At 48.4% G+C, this 18,014-nt stretch overlaps 1 pseudogene across 1 annotated transcript in view; it reads left to right on the top strand.

The window, feature by feature from the left end:
* The window catches only part of LOC146049538 (neurexin-3 pseudogene), a 34,442-nt pseudogene extending 16,975 nt beyond the window's left edge, over positions 1–17,467 (top strand). The window contains exons 2-4 of the transcript XR_014466140.1: positions 5,601–6,540; positions 15,129–15,146; positions 17,127–17,467. The product of XR_014466140.1 is annotated as a neurexin-3 pseudogene (transcript). The remainder of the gene's footprint in view (positions 1–5,600; positions 6,541–15,128; positions 15,147–17,126) is intronic.
* The last annotated feature ends 547 nt before the right edge of the window (positions 17,468–18,014 follow it).

The raw sequence follows: 18,014 nt of genomic DNA, 5'->3' as shown, positions 1-18,014 counted from the left end.
ACATTTTCAGTAAAAAAAAAAGATGCCTGACTTTGGCACCGTTGCTTGGTTACTGCCAGCTTACTCACATCAGGCATGCCCGGGTTCAGGAGGCTAGATGTATGAGGACACATCTGTATGCCATCTCATATGTAGTGCCAGTCTCTAAAATCTTACCACTAAATCTACAAGTGTAGAAGTTCATATGAGAGGAAACGATAACGTACCGCTGTGTGCGCTTCAGCGCCTCTTGCCATAGTTGTGTCTCTGACTTCCTGCTAATGCTGGTCTCAGCCCTTCCCCTGCAGTACAGCCGTGAGCCGGACTGTGCAGGCACTGAGACCCCCACTGTGTGGGTCTTTAGACGCTGCCATAGGACATATTAGTGAAACTTTGGGAAGACTGCGTCCTATCGAGGACCTGCAATGTCATGTGGTGGGGGCAGTTGTTAGTCCGTCTCCCCCCCCCCCCCCAGAGCAGTGAGGAATAGACATATAGTGTCTATTCATTGAGACAGAGGGGCTGTGGGCATGGCCAGCAGCTCACGGAGCTGGTGAGTTCTTTCCCGTAGCTTGCCTCCAATTTTCAGGCACACTACTTTGGTGCACGCAAGTGTCCCTTCCTCCTCTGCCACAATGTTAGGCGGTATGGGGCTCTCCCACAGTAGTGTGGTAATGTTAATGCCTGTAAAGTACAGTACAACACTAGTGAAAGTATTCCATTTTATTCCATGTATACTGGAGAACACTTGCCATCCTATAAGCAAAGCAAATAGTGTTTGCCCTTGGCTTCAGACGTGTGGATGTTTGTTCTTGATCAGCAAAAGGAATGTAAAAAAGATAGTAGCGCCATCTAATATTGGGATGTGCGGTAGCGCCATCTCATATTGGGATGTGCGGTAGCACCATCTCATATTGGGATGTGCTGTAGCGCCATCTCATATTTCGATGTGCGGTAGCGCCATCTAATATTGGGATGTGCGGTAGCGCCATCTCATATTGGGATGTGCGGTAGCGCCATCTCATATTGGGATGTGCGGTAGCGCCATCTCATATTGGATGTGCGGTAGCGCCATCTCATATTGGGATGTGCGGTAGCGCCATCTCATATTGGGATGTGCGGTAGCGCCATCTCATATTGGGATGTGCGGTAGCGCCATCTCATATTGGGATGTGCGGTAGCGCCATCTCATATTGGGATGTGCGGTAGCGCCATCTCATATTGGGATGTGCGGTAGCGCCATCTCATATTGGGATGTGCGGTAGCGCCATCTCATATTGGGATGTGCGGTAGCGCCATCTCATATTGGGATGTGCGGTAGCGCCATCTCATATTGGGATGTGCGGTAGCGCCATCTCATATTGGGATGCGCGGTAGCGCCATCTCAAATTGGGATGCGCGGTAGCGCCATCTCAAATTGGGATGCGCGGTAGCGCCATCTCAAATTGGGATGCGCGGTAGCGCCATCTCAAATTGGGATGCGCGGTAGCGCCATCTCAAATTGGGATGCGCGGTAGCGCCATCTCAAATTGGGATGCGCGGTAGCGCCATCTCAAATTGGGATGCGCGGTAGCGCCATCTCAAATTGGCATGCGCGGTAGCGCCATCTCAAATTGGCATGCGCGGTAGCGCCATCTCAAATTGGCATGCGCGGTAGCGCCATCTCAAATTGGCATGCGCGGTAGCGCCATCTCAAATTGGATGCGCGGTAGCGCCATCTCATATTGGGATGTGCGGTAGCATATTACGATGTATATTACACATTGTACACTTTGATCTCAAAATGTCTTTGTAAACAACATTTGCAGTTTGTCCTTCAGGGATTAACATAAAATGTTGCTTGGGGCCACTAACTCGTAAGCAAGCCACGTAACGCTGCCCACGGGACAAGCATCTGGTCCTGAGATCTACACCTACAGCCCTGAGCATTTGCCCCTGTGACTTATTGATCATCAAAGTGACGCAGACGCTTAAAGAAAACTGGAGGCGCTTGAAATGGAAAAAAAAAAAACAGTGCTGTGCATAGGGGGTAAACGTGGTATAATCACACCAGATCCTCCACCAGATCTCGTTACAGTCTCTGCCTTCATTAGATTCCTCTGCAGAGCAGTCACCTTAAATTGGGTTGCTTTCAGCTATTCTCCTTAGTCTAGCTTGATTAAGGCCCCATACACTGGGCCGATTTAGACCAAATCTGGCCGATTCTGACAGGTTGGGCCATGAAATCAGCCCAAATTGGTTGTATGTGACATGCCGTCGGTCCGATGGGCGCTCCTGTGCGCATCGGACCCGGATCAGATGTCTAGCAATCGGACGTATCAGTGGCACATCGTGGGTGCTTTTTAGCACCCGCAATGTGTTGGGTCTGATCCTAGGTGTGTGCCAGCGGTGAAACACAGCTGGCACACACCTATGTGCGGGGTCGGAGCAGCGGCTGGGAACTGGTAGTGGCATTTGCTGGGTGTCGGGGGGGGGGGGGGGGGGAACGGCTGGTGAATTTGAAAAAATATTTTGAAAAGACTGTCCGGACACTGATTGGCTGAGTGAATTCTCTTAGGCAATAACTGTCTGGCCAGTCTTGTCAAAATATATTTTTTAATTCAGTAGCCGCTTTCCACCCCGCCAGCCGGAAAATAGCGCTACCACCACCACCCAGAAACACACACACTAACAACCCCCTACCCGCAGCTTCCCTTGAGTATTTTACATGCAATGAATCTCAAGGGCAAACTGGTCCGACTTGTCCTTAGGAAAAATCGGCCCAGTGTATGGGGGTCTTTAGCTTTGGTGGAAATCTTAAGGTGGCCATACATCAGAAAGACCTGCTTTCAATCATGATTGTGCCCAACTTTCCCTTAAACTCCCCGGCAGTCTTTGGTGGTTTTTGGATGCACAATGGTTCTTATTCTGGTTCACTCACAAAGGCAAATTCCTTCTCAAATGGACAAAACCATGTGCACTGCAGGTGGGGCAGATGTAACTTGTGCAGAGTTAGATTTGGGTGATTTGTTTTGTTTCTGTGCAGGGAAAATATTGACTGCTTTATTTTTAAACTGCACTATAGATCTCACTTTGAATTAAAACCCCACCCAAATCTAATTCTCTCTGCACAAGTTACATCTGCCCCACCTGCAGTGCACATGGTTTTGTCCATATGAGAAGGAATTTGCCTTTGCGAGTGAACCAGAATAAGGGCCAAAGTACTCACAATCCGTCATACGACCGGTCATATGAGCTGTCAAATGAAAGATTGCATGTGCTTTATAGTACATGCAATCGGCTCTCAATCCCAACTGCTGCAGCACGTCTGATCAGAGGACCAATCCTCCAAACCGCGGGACCGTACATTGCACGATTGGGTGCAGACAGTGGACCCCCTCCATTGCGTGTACATGTACAGACGAGGGAGTTGATCGTAACGAGGGCAGCATGTATGTTTTGCCATTCCGTCTTCAGTTCAGTCAACTGTGACGCTAAAGAAGGTCATGTCACCCTAGAAAGATCCCATTGCTCCAATTCCTCCCAGAGGTTTTCAATGGGGACTCTGAGCTGGCCAGCCTATCTGGGTCAAGGAATTCTATGGAACAGCCGCACATCATAACGCAACTACTTCCATGGCCATACTGTATACCCTGACATCAGATGTTCTCCTGGCAATCACCAAACTCAAACATATCCATCTGAAAGAAAAAGGTTTATACCATCACAAAAATGTTCGCACAGGGGTGTCCAATCACTTGCGTCTACTAGTGTTCATTCTAGCACCCGCTATCTTTGAAAACCCATGCAGTTCCTCTTCCCTGCTTGGGGTGTCGCTATTTGCTGTAGTGTGGTCTGTATATCAGCACTGATATGCAAACCAGACCTGTGCTAAGCACACCACAGCAGACAGCGACACCCCAGGCAGGGAACAGGAACTTCATGGGTTTTCAAAGATAGCGGGTGCTAGAATGAACACTATATACGTAGAGTGTGCAGATTAATTTTTATATACTATTTAACTTCGTTAATGTGTGTTTTCTGTGAAATGCTTTAGAAATGATTTAGAATTAAAGTGAACATGTCTGGGAGAAGTTAAATAATAATTTCACATGTAATAATTGACAAAGAGGCCTCTGCAATGATGGCTCCAAGCAATATATCCTGTATGACCACCTAATCATATTACTTGTCAATAATAATAATGTAAATGTAATAGTTGTTTGGGTTTTCTCCCCTCTATAGTAGGGTTGGGAATAGAATGATGTTTCGTCAGAACCATTAATCCCTTGGTTCAGATGGCTAAACCTGCAAAGGTGAGGATCCAATGTTTCCTCGCCAACACAAGTTCCTTATTAATGTTCTGCTCATGGACATGTTTCCTCATTCATGTAGCCTCGTTACCCCATGTGTCGTAAGATTCTTAGTGCAAGTATTGGTGGGTGCAGTGGGGGGTGAAAATCTCTTTTGATGGTCTTCCACTCCTAAACCTATACTTACTGGAGATATGTACACCTTCATTAACCACTGCCTACATTACAAACACACAGGTCCATCCCTGTTTTGTAGTAAACACGGTACTTGTGTATTATCACGGCGCCCACGAAATCGGCCGCAAATCGCATGGAAAAATCGGATGCGATTTTGCGGCCGATTTTTCACTTTTTCCGGCCAATTTGCATGCTGTTCCATTATTGCACACCTTGCACACCCCCGATTTCCATCGTAGTGCATCGCATGCAATATAGTGGCATGTGATGCATGCCATGCGATGCATGTGAAGCGATTCGATTTGTAATTGTACAATCACCCTGATGGGTGCTTACAATGTTAAATGCACCGCCATTGTTAACGCCACCCCCACTATCAACGCCAACCCGAAGCGTGGCGAGCGTAGCGAGCCCGCGAGGGGCGGCGGTACGCGTCCTCCGACCTTTTCATACCCCCACTATCCACGTCGGCGTGAAGTTGATTTTAGATAGTGCCCGAAGCGTGGCGAGCGGACGCGGAATACATGTAAAGTAATCCGCGTCCCCTCGCAGGGCTTGCTGCGCTCGCCACGCTTCGGGCTCGGTGGCTCGCTGCGCTCGCCACACTATTTAAAATCAACTCCACGCCGACGTGGATAGTGGGGGTATGAAATGGTCGGAGGACGCGTACCGCCGACCCTCGCGGGCTCGCTGCGCTCGCCACGCTTCGGGTTGACGTTGATAGTGGGGGTGGCGTTAACAATGGGGGTGCATTTAACATTGCAAATCACATCGCATCGCATGCCACTTGCTGGCATGCGTTGCTATGCGATATTTAATTGTACAATCAGGGGCATTTTCCTGAAAATCACATCGCATACCATCGCATAGTACCTGGGGGTGTGCAAGGATGGAATAACATGCAAATCATCAGGAAATGGCCGAAAATCGGACGCAAAATCGCATCGCAGATCAAATCGGCCAAAAATCGGCCGCAAATCGGCCGATAAATCGGATGCGATATCGGATGCGATTTGGATTAAGTCGGGCGCCGTTATAATACACAAGTACCGTAAACACCCTTTATGTCGGGTATATTGGACATTTCTGGTCTTTGTATATGGGCAGCACACCTACTTGGCTAACATTTTCTTTCTCCCTCACTTTCTTTAGACAAGAATCTGGACTATCTACACTACGAGGACCCAGAGCGTTTTCTGCACAATCTACTGCTCTCCAGCGGCTGTGAGAAAAGACTGTTCTTTTGAAGTGTAGTTTAGGAGGTTGAATGAGACTGGTTTCCTGTGCGGTTTGCTTGAGATCCTGGATTTTTCCTACCTTCATTCTTTCTTCCCTACAACTCCTCCTCCAGGTTCCTCCTTCTCTGTCCTTCTTCACATCACCATGTCCTCTGGCCTTCATTCGCTTAGCTTCACCCTGCGCTTAAGTTTCCTCCTGGGCTCCGTCTTAGGCTTGAGCTTAGGACTTGAATTTATGGGGCTGCCCAACCAATGGGCTCGCTACTTGCGTTGGGATGCCAGTACCCGCAGTGACCTCAGCTTCCAGCTCAGGACCAACGTTTCCACCGGCCTTCTGCTCTACTTTGATGATGGTGGTATCTGTGACTTCCTCTGTCTTACTCTGGCAGATGGCAGAGTCCAGCTTCGCTTCAGTATTGATTGTGCTGAAACCGTGGTGTTTAGTGACAAGAAGGTCAATGATGGTGGCTGGCACTTTCTGATGGTCAGTCGGAACAGGCTGAGGACCACACTGGTTCTAGATGGAGAAGCTAAGCCTGGAGAGGTCCGACCACAGAGGCAGCACATGAATATTGTCAGCGATCTCTTTGTAGGTGGCGTCCCAGGGGATATGCGACCAGATGCTTTGACGCTCGGTTCTGTCAGGCACCTGCCTACGTTCTCTGGATATTTACTTGACCTTGAGTATGGAAACTCTGAACCAAGGCTCTTGGGGAGTCACGGTGTCCGCTTGGATATGGAAGGGCTCTGCACCGAGAATCCATGTGAGAATGGAGCAACCTGTCTATTGCTGGATGGTGAGCCCAATTGTGACTGTACGGCAACTGGATACGTGGGCAAGTTCTGCTCAGAAGGTAAATGTGGATGAGCTAGGAGGGATGGAGGGTGAATAAAATTAGCACTGATAGCAAATTACTATTTCTAGACCAATTTAGCAGAAGTTACTATGAATTATTAGTCACAAAGAGTATTAAATCCATGTGGTTCCCATCTACTTAGATGTTTCAGCATTTGTTAGATGGTCACATTCACTTCTGAGCTGTTACCGGTGTGACATGAGTTGGATTAGATCAGTGGGTTTTGGGCAAGGAACCATCCTGTGCTTACCCTGGTAACTGGGACAGACTCATAGAGTGTTATTAAAAGCATTTGTTATATTAAAAAAATAACTTGTGGTTCACTGAGATGAAACTCTAGGAGGCTCTGGCTAATCCACAATGGATGTATTTCTCAGTAACCTATAAATACATATTATTTCCCCCCAACAGTTAATCCATATGTCTCCTTTTTGTTACTCCCTATAACTCCTTCAATTGCTATCTATGGAATACATAAGGATGAATGGTGGACACGATGCCAGTGGTCAGAATACCGACTATGGCATCCCGATGGAGGGAATCCCTACAGGTGTCCGATAAGTATCCTTCCCTTCCCATGCCCCTCCTAATCCTGACCTTGCCTTCCTACAGCCTAACCTTATCCCACCCCACCCCACAGCCTAATCCTAACCCTCCCTGCTAGTGCCTAACCCTCTTACCCCACCATCTAAACCTAACCCACCATTCTAAATGAGTTACTCTTAACCTCTCTCCCCCACTAGTATCTAACCCTTACTCCTCCTCCCCCCACCCCCCCCCCCACCCCTACGGTCCCGGCCTAACACTACGTCCCAAGCTAGTGCCTAACTCTCCCCCCCCCCACACACACACACACACACACACACCTCCCGGCTTACCCTAAGCAAGTTGCCCCCTAGTGCATAACCCTAACTCCCCCCACCTCTACCTCCCGGCCTAACCCGAAGTCCACCACTAGTGCCTAACCCTAACTCCTCCCCCCTCCCAGCCTAACCCTGTCTCCCTCTAGTGCCTAACCCTAAACTCCCCCCCCCCCCCCACCTCCAGGCCTAACCATAAGTTCCCGCTAGTGCCTAACCCTAAGTCTTCCACCCTCCTCTTCCTCCCGGCTTAACCCTAAATCCACCACTAGTGCCTAACTCCTCCCCTACTTCCCTGCCTAACCCTAAGCCCCCCACTATTGCCTAATCCTAACTCCTTCCAACCAGCCTAACCCTAACTCCCCCCACCACCTCCCAGCTTACCCTAACTCCCCCCACCCTCCCCTACCTCCTGGCCTAACGCTAAGTTCCCTGCCAGTGCCTAACCCTAACCACCCCCCCCCACACACACACACACCTCCCGGCTTACCCTAAGCAAGTCCCCCCTAGTACATAACCCTAATTCCCCCCCCCCTCCCAGCCTAACCCTAAGTTCCCCGCTAGTGCCTAATCCTAAGCCCCCCCCCTCCCTACCTCCCGGCCTACCCCAAAGTTCCCGGCTAAGGCCTAACTCCTCACCCCTCCCCTTCCTCCCAGCCTAACCCTTAGTTGCCCTGCTAGTGTCTAACCTAACTTCTTTCACCCTACCTCCTGACCTAACCCTAACTCTGTCCCCCTCCCGGCCTAACTCTAACTCTACCCCCCCTCCCCCTTCCTCCCGGCTTAACCCTAAATCCCCCACTAGTGCCTAATCCTAAACCCCCCCTCCCTACCTCCCGGCCTACCCCAAAGTCCCCGGCTAAGGCCTAACTCCTCCCCCCTCCCCTTCCTCCCAGCCTAACCCTTAGTTGCCCTGCTAGTGTCTAACCCTAACTCCTTTCACCCTACCTCCTGACCTAACCCTAAGTCCCCAGCTAGTACCTAACCCTAACCCCCCCACCTAGCAACCTAATGCTAAGTCTCCCGATAGTGCCTAACCCTAACTCTCCCTCCATCTCTCTTTCCTCCTGGCCTAACTCTGACTCCTCCCTACTGCTACTGCTAAGTCCACTGCTAACCCGTCTCCCACTAGAGCCTAACCTTGACTCCTCCCTACTTCCCGGACTAACGCTAAGTCCACTGCTAGTGCCTAACCCTAACTCCACCCCCCCCCACCTCCCAGCCTAAAGCTAAGTCCACTGCTAGTGCCTAACCCTAACTCTCCTTCCCGCTTCCTGGCCTAATGCTAAGTCCCCCACTATTGCCTAACCCTAACTCCTCCCTCCCGGCCTAACACTAAGTCCCCAGCGAGTGCCTAACCCTAACTCTCCACCATCCCCTACCTCCCAGCCTATACCTAAGACCATTGGAATTTTGTCATCAATGTGGGCATTCTGGCACCGGTCTTCTGGCCTCCATAAAATCATGTGACCTTGACCTGGAACACCTCATCTTTAGCTGATTCTGTATGCCGCTGACGTGCAGCCGGACACCCAACGGGCCACACATTACCCTTAGTTTCATGTCAGTAGGCATTGTGAAGCCCCTATTACAGGCTATACTAAAGAAATATGACCGCATCTTAGGATGGAGCTGAAGGTGAAAGCTCCAAGGTCTGGCTGTGGCCCAACACTGCTGTAGCACTCAGTACTAAAGGTTGTTACATTGTACAGTCTATCAATGATCAGCAACACCTTGTGCAATATATATATACATATTTTGATATTTGAGTATAGTTGGCCACACACCAGAACGATTTTCTTCCAACCAACTAGTCCGAGGTCAGACGATACTTCCCATTGACACCAAAAGGTCGACATGCACAAGGTCAACATAAGCGAAAGATCGACATGAGTTTTTCATGTTTTTTTTTTTTTTTACTTGAGTCAACCTTTTTATTTATGGACCCTTTCCTTGTCGATTGTTTTACTTGTGTTGGCCTTTTGTCATTGTCGACCTTCTGCGTGTCTACCTTTTTGGTGTTGACCTATATATTGCCTATCGAACTTATGATCCATTCCCAGGTGGACACTGTCCTACTACTTCTGCATGTTACAAAAATAATAATAATAATCCTAAAAACTTATGCCGTGGGTCACCCTATCTTTTAGCCGTTGCCAGCAGGAGCTAGTGGAGCCACAGTGGGGCTCCCTGTAGTGTAGGGGGTCCTACATCCATCCCCAGGTCATTTGGCACATGATTGGGTTACCCAGGGGAGTTGGCACATGACTGGTTTACCCAGGGGAGTTGGGCACGCATGTGAGGTTTGCTAAAGAAAAGTGCAAAATATAAATAAATGTTTATGTAAAGCAAAGACTATAGGGACATTTACTAAGATGGGATGTTGCTATGGACAACCAATCCAATTCTGTCTGTTATCTTCTAGAAGGTGCTAAATCAGAAGTAGAATCTGGTTGCTATGGGCAAAATCCCTAAATTGAACTCCCATCTTTACTCTTAATATACGCATGAATCAAAGGTCCAATGTGCACTGATCAAACAATAGAAGAACAAATGTTCTCCAAGTGCCAGGTGACCATGGCCTCTCTGCATGGCAGCCGGGCAATGCTACAACCTCTAAGTTTCCATTTGTTTACTAGGATGCCCACTGCCCTGGGTTATGGGGAAAGGTTTCCAGGTGGACCCCTCATCAGTTCTCCCCTGATTTTGGGATGACCAGCACAAGGCTATATACAATAACCCAGTTCTGATTATAAAGAGGATGGGACTACCATTTATTTTCAAACTACAACTCCCAGCTGGACCTGCTACCAAGGCAGGGTGGTACCTGTGGTTCTCCAAGTACCTGCTTGCTTTGGCAGCTGTGACATGCTTTGCATATGTAGTTCAGCAAAAGAAATAAGGTACTTATTTCCTAGCACGGCGCCCGTCTCATTGATTGTATGCCTTAAGTTTAAGGTACTTATATTATAATGGGCTGCGATGCGATCAACGTGATTTTACATAGGGGACAATGGGAAATGGGCCAATATGTCCAATTTCTCATTGAGTATGGTTATAAAGTATGGTTAATGCCCCCCATTGTTAACGCCACCCCAATATCCGAAGCGTGGCGAGCACAGCGGTACGCGTCCTCCGACCTTTTCATACCCCCACTATCCACGTCGGAGTTGATTTTATAAAGTGTGGCGAGGGGACGCGTATACCTGTGAAGTTATGCGCGTCCCCTCGCAGGACTCGCTGCGCTCGCGTCACTTTATAGAATCAAATCCACGCTGACGTGGATAGTGGGGGTATGAAAAGGTCGGAGGACGCGTACCGCTGCACTCGCCACGCTTTGGGTTGGCGTCAATAGTGGGGTGGCGTTTACATTGGGGGGGCATTTAAAACATGAGGGGGTTTTCTATTAAAATGGGGGGTTTTGGTGCTTTTTACATTGAAATCAATGTAAAATTGGGTCTCAGGGACCATTTTACATTGATTCCAATGTAAAAATCGGGTCCATCGCATGCGATTTGGTTGGCATGCGACGCGATTTTTCCAACCCGATCAATAAAATCAAAATCGCGGGCGCCGTGCTACGAAATAAGTACCAAAAATAAAAATACACACAAACACACACATTAAACCATGCAGAAGTAGGCAGATGGCGTACATCTACGTCTGTGCCGTCACAAGCTGGTGGGCAGTTGGACAGTTGCTCTGGTGTATGGACAGCTTAACACTCAGTAGTAGGGGTGAGTTATTACAGTCGCACTGTTGCTGGCATAGGAGAATGATATGTACTGTTTTGGGGGAAGGGCAACATTCCTTTAAAAAAAAAAAAAAAAAAAACTCACTTAAAATTCTGCAATATACTGCTCCCCTTTAATAGTACACCTCAATATCCGCAGGTCCCCACCCCAGCAGTGAATAGGTTAATGGTGAAATGTATTGACCTCCATTACACATCAATAATCTCCAGCTATCCTGAATACTAATCTGTCCGGCACACTTCGCTGAGCACTCGTCCCCGTTATGGCCTAGATCTTGGGAGTGTCTGGTCTGGCCGGCTGATTGCCCCAAATGATCATCCTACAGAAGTAATCTCTCCTGTTTAATGCTCCATTTCTAAGCCATGAAAATGCCCCCACGTGCCTGGCGCAGAGCAGCCGCTGCCGGGGTGCGAGCGCTGGCGAGAGCGGGCGCTCGGGGAGGGATTAGTGACGCGGCATCGTCCAGTATATTATTATTGGAAGCCTACAGATAATGAGGATTAGGGAATCATCTGTGTACTGTAATGAGGTCACCCCTCCACCCTCAACTCTCCCTACATCCCATGACAGAGGTCTCGCTTCAGCTGCTCCCTATTGGGGAAGGGGTTAATCGTCCTCTTTGATTAAATGATTTCTGTGTGTTTTCCAGCAGTTAATTACTGGCCTGGATCACGCACCCCCATGCTTGGGAGTGATCTCCGTACATCTGTAACTGCCCGCTCCCCCTGGCGTGGCATTATCAGCGGCAACACAGGAATTAGCATCAGAAGTGGTTACATACTGACGGCTAAATCCACCAGGATCTACAGTTAATTTGTTCTGCTCCTAAGACCACAGGAGGTAAATATTTAATACCCAGGTGACTCTCTGGCCTTTTATTCAGGTTTCCAGTGTGTTACATGATACATCCTCCATGATCCACAAACAGCGGCTGGGAGGGGTGAGAGCCAAATGTGCCTGGAAGTGCAGGGCCCTCCGCTCTCCCAGCCAGGTCTCAGGGGGTAGATAAACAGTCTGCGGCCACTGCATTTAGCATCTTTCCAAATAAAAGCCCCTGTATAGGAGGAATCTGGGAGAAGGCTGGTTCTATTGTAATTTCTAAACCGTAGGAAGATGTCCGTATTTGGAGGGGACGGTTGAGCCCCTGTCCCGATGTAAGTAAGTTTTATTTATATAGCGCGCTTTCTCCAACAGGACTCAAGGCGCTTTACAGACATTAAAAATAATGCACATACTGTAATACAAAGGGTTTTCAAAACGGGCAACAATGGCAATACAGATATACATCACACATACAGATATGCACTAGATGCATTCTAATGAGGGACATGGACAACATATTTACTGAGCTGTACAGCACCCAGGCAGCCATTCGTCGGCGCCACATGGTGATTGCACCAGCCAGAAGGGTAGACAGGTAAGACAGTACAGATATAGGACACATACAGATATATACTAGATGTACTCTATTGAGCGACACGGACACGGGAACATATATTTACTGAGCTATGCAGCACCCAGGCAGCCAATCAGCGGCGCCACATGGTGATTGCACCAGCCAGATGGGTAGACAGGTAAACAGGTAAAACAGTACAGATATAGGACACGTACAGATATATGCTAGATGTATCCTGATGTAGATCTGCCCCTTCTGTCACTTGCACACACTATAGGTGGATTATAGCAGTAACAAGGTGAACGTACATCACAAGGATCCTGATGAGCAGCGTTGGGATGATTGGAGGATTCCTTTGTTTAATCCTTGGTTACTGGGTCTGTAAATCTAGAACAGCGGTCGACAGCTGTTTGGATTTATGGTGCAGCATACACTGGCTGGGACTTGTATCCCAATATAGAGGATCCCAGAGTTCTGCAGTGACAGATGGGTGCTCTGCTGGCAAATAAATGGTTACCGGTCCCCCGGCCCACTGCACGCTCATGTTTCCTATTGATGTTTGAACTGGGACAACAGAACGGGTAAGTGTCCGCCAGGCTGTGTGCGCTGCGGGATCAGGTGTCTCAGGAAGCAGAGGGATAAATGAAGGAAAGGCAGGGAGATTAAATATTTACTCTGTGACAGATCTATGTTGTCTCTTGTCCTGAACATGGAATACACGGACAGTGTGCCCCGTCCCCTGGCATCCTGTGCCCAGATATTATTATTATTATTATTATCACCCTGTATTTATATGGCGCCACAGGGGATCTGCAGCGCCCGGTTACAGAGTACATAAACAAGTAAGGAAACAGTGACTTAGTACATAGCACATAAACACAACTGCATCAGCAGCACCTACACACTTATACCCCCAGCTATAACACACTTATACCCCCAGCTATAACACACTTCTACCTCCCAGCTACAACACACTCACCCTCAGCCCAACTGTAACACACTTATACCCCCCCAGCTATAACACACTTATACCCCCCCAGCTATAACACACTTATACCCCCCCAGCTATAACACACTTATACCCCCCCAGCTATAACACACTTATACCCCCCCAGCTATAACACACTTATACCCCCCCAGCTATAACACACTTATACCCCCCCAGCTATAACACACTTATACCCCCCCAGCTATAACACACTTATACCCCCCCAGCTATAACACACTTATACCCCCCCAGCTATAACACACCTATACCCCCCCAGCTATAACACACTTATACCCCCAGCTACAACACACTTATACCTCCCAGCTATAACACACTCACCCTCAGCCTAACTGTAACACACGTATACCCCCCAACTATAACACACTTATCCCCCCCCCCCGATATAACACACTTATACCCCCCCCCCAGCTATAACACATTCACTCCCCCTGCTCTTGCACACTTGTGCCTCCCAGCTCTTGCACACTCTTGCCTTCTAGCACTTACCCACTACTGCCTCCCAGTGCCTACCCCCTCATACCGCCTCACATTCGCAGTCATACCTCCCTGCGCCTACACACACATACCTCCTGGGGCTTACACACTCATAGGTTCCAGTGCCTATGCACTCGTACTCCCCAGCACCTACATTCATACCTCCCAGTGCATACACACACTTACCTCCTCACACCTACAGTCATACCTCCTTGTGACTACAAACCCATACCTCCAGGGGTTTAGACACTCAAATGTTTCAGTGCCTACATACTCATACCCCTCAGCACCTACACCTCATATCTTCCAACAATTACAGACAAACCATACAATACCTACAAACACACACTTTCCAGCAGCCACACACACTGACTCTGAACGATTCCTCACAGACACATTACCGGCACATACCTTCCAATACCTACACACACTCTCAACATTCCGCACATCACACACACACACGCACACACACTCTCCTCCCACCATGTTTATGGAGAGTGTTACTTTCTGTTACCTGGCCATTCAGGCATAATACCTGCATGCACTCCTGGATGTTTTGCCACATAATGATGCTCCCAGGAGGAAGCTATGTTGTTATAGAGCGAAACCGGTTCTATGGATATACCGACCGGCCACATTTCCCAGACCACCTAGCTGGTGCACAGGTGCCGTCATTATTAACTGTCACATTTTCAAACATTCATTACTAACCAGCACCTTGTACAGATCCACAGGTGGCCTGGAAAACATGCCCTGTTGGTCGATCTCCAGGACCGGTTTGGCCCTGGTATAGAGAGTGCTTTTCTCGGCTTGTGGGAAGTGATTACAATCCTAAGCTAACCATAATCATTTTCTAACCAATATTCTTCCAGGTGTTTGCCGATCTGCTCCCCAGCGGACAGACAATGCGGAGTGGAGCCCCAAACCATGCACAGTGGTTGTCACTTGCATGTGTGCATGGTGGGGGGGCGAGGAGCGTCCAGCGCTGATTGCATGAGAAGCCGCCTCCATGCAACGTAACGTATTGTGTGCTCACGGTCTGACTGTCTCTCTCTCTCTCTTTCCTTCCCATTCTCTCATTGCCATCATAGATGCCAATGACATTCCAGGTGAGATGTTACACTTGTTGGCTGAGACTCCCCAGAATTTCACATGTAAATGATGGAGATAATATATATTGTTTAGTAATAGCTCAATATTCTACTCCGATACAATGTATCAGTGTCCCCTCCTGTTACAGATAGTATGAGGTGGGACATAGGTTAGATTGCAGTCATTTGAGCTGCTGTAGAGGAGGGACTGAGAGCCTGAAAGATTATATTCAGTCTACACATTCCAGTTATACATATATAAAAATCACCCAGTAAAATCTAAAGGTGCATACACACTGTACAATTTTTTTGACCAATTTGGTTGAAAGACATTTCCATTGAACCCAGTGTCCTGGACTAAAGGAACACCGCATGCCATGGTCCCAATGGCGTAACTACAAATTTTGCACGCCCCTGCCCGCCGCGCCCCCCCAGTAGAGCTACTACCCCCCCCCAAGTAAAGTTAAACCCCACACACACACACACACACACAACCCTGCCTTAAACCTCCGTGTGCGGCGTCCCCCGCCGGTCTTGTCTGCGGTCCCGGCGCTGCTCATACTTATTTCTTCCTGGCTCCTGCTGCTATTAAAAACTGACCCTCACAAAATGGCTGCCCCTAATAGCAGACCACTTTTAAGGTTGCTAGAGGGGGCCACCGCCTCCGCTAGCATCCTCAAAAAACTGTCTGCTGTATGGGGGCAGACATTTTTTGAAGGTCAGTTTTCAATAGCAGCAGGAGCCTGGAGGAGAGCCGGGACAAGTAAATCTGCGGTCCCAGCCAGAGAGGCGTCAGGTCCCGGCAGTGGCGTAACAATAGCCCCGCAGACCCTCAGCGCCCACGCTTTCCAGTGCCTCCCCGCTACCGCGGAGTCTGCGTCACTATAGTTACGCCACTGCATGGTCCTGTTTCTGAGTCTTCCGCACACAGCAACATCTACTGGTGTTGCCCATGTGCCAGTTTATGCAAATGCCACCACAGGTGGCATTTGTATAATACCGCACTTCCACATGGTCTGAGATGCCCACTTTTCCAGTCCATGCCTGCTGTGATTACAGATTGGTGCAACCACCATTGGTTGCAGCATAGAAACCGGCACCAACATTATTACAGTGATATGCAGCGTGCCTATATTCTGTGTGTGACTGCGGCTGTATCTGCATATGAAATGCTAGGCTACAGCGTTTTACTGGAGCACTATTAACTAACGTAGTATTTGATATGCAGATACAGCTGCAGTCACACACACAGCGCCAACTCGTAGTGTGCAGAGGATCGGCAAATGTGGTGGGCTCATCTGTATTTGTGTTATATCTCTTGGAGATCTCTGAAGAGCACCCCAGTGGCTGAAACAATTGACAGATGAGTGTGAAGGACACACCCACTATATATATATATATATATATATATATATATATACTCACACACACACACACACAAACACAGAGCTTAAAGTGGTCCTGGAGAGGTGGTGGAACTCCCCTACCACCGACGACCCCCCCCCCCCCCCCCCTATGCCCCCTTTGTTAGGCAGAGCCTACACCAGTGCCAGGGATTTGTGCCCTACCTCCAATAATGAGGATTAGGGAATAGGAAGGGGTGTGGTCGCACAATAGTAATGCCAATTAAAATGACAACAAAAACGTGTCCACAATGTGACTTGTTTCTCGTCTGATGATGTAAGAGCGCAGCAGCCACAGGAGTAGTGCGAAGCGGTTCCTTCCTATGCAAAATCCGTCTCTGAGACCACCGGCCAATGTTTGAGGTACAGGTCTTCCCTGCTGACTGGCTGCTGGTAGCCCCTCACTTACTGTTCTACTGTCACTGACCACCCAGCTTTCCTGCATGGTTTGGAAAGCTGAGAAATAGGGTGCGAGGAAGCCATACTTGTGTATTAAGTATGTGTCGCCACAATCCCCACTGTGGGCATTGTACAACTGGTGTGTAATTCTGCTCTTTCTCTCTGTCTGTCTCTCTCTCTCTCTCGCTCTCTCAAGGCCTGGCCCATCTCATGGTTGATGACCAAGGTATGCTTTTTCCACCAGTAACTGCCTATCTTCTCCCATGCATATCATTGTCATATTTCCTCAGAACCGAGGAACCATCACATATTTTCCATCTGACCCCTGTTGAATTGTTTGATGTTGCCATTGGAAGGTGCTTGGGGTATACAGCAGTCACTGTTGGCTTTGTGGACCCCACACCTTGTATTTCCCCACTGCAATGGAGGAAACTGATGAATGGATTCTTGGACACAGCACAGATTGGGGAGGGGTGGAGTGGTCCATATTTCCTCCTACAACCAGCTAATAATGTTTCCCATTATACCTGTAAGTAGCCAACGAGTAGGCCTTTTACAGATATGTGGGGGTCAGTCCACTACTTGGGTCAGATATGGTTTAAAGGGTGGAACATTTCTAGGTCAACATTAATAAGGTAGAAGTAGACAAAAGGTCCACTTGAGTTTTTCATGTTTTTTTTTGTGTCAATTAGTGGATTTTAGCACTTTCACATCTGATTAGTGTACCACAGGGAAGCGCATCTCTCCTTTCTATAAGAAAAGTCCCAGGAATACCTAAATCTGTGCCGTGGACCTGACCATTGCCGTGCATTTGGCATGTGGTGTGGTTTATGTTCTCATACATCATTTTGAATCTTTTTTTATTTTATTTTTTGTGGTTTTTAATGTTGTTTTTGGAAGCATGCTGCAAAAATGATGTCTCTGACTTCTCTCTCTATCTGCATATGGTTTCCTGTCTGCTTTCCTGGACTCCCCCTGCTGGCTGTAGGTAGAGGCAAAGGTAGATGACCTGATTCATACTACAGTATACACGTTGTACAGGTGTTCATTGTGCTGTTCTGTGCTGTGTCTTATTCTGTATATC

Source organism: Crinia signifera, chromosome 12 (genome assembly GCF_055691185.1).
Source record: "Crinia signifera chromosome 12, ASM5569118v1, whole genome shotgun sequence".
Classification (NCBI taxonomy): domain Eukaryota; kingdom Metazoa; phylum Chordata; class Amphibia; order Anura; family Myobatrachidae; genus Crinia; species Crinia signifera.
Note: the sequence above shows the minus strand (reverse complement) of the source record. Positions and strands in the feature narration are given on the sequence as shown.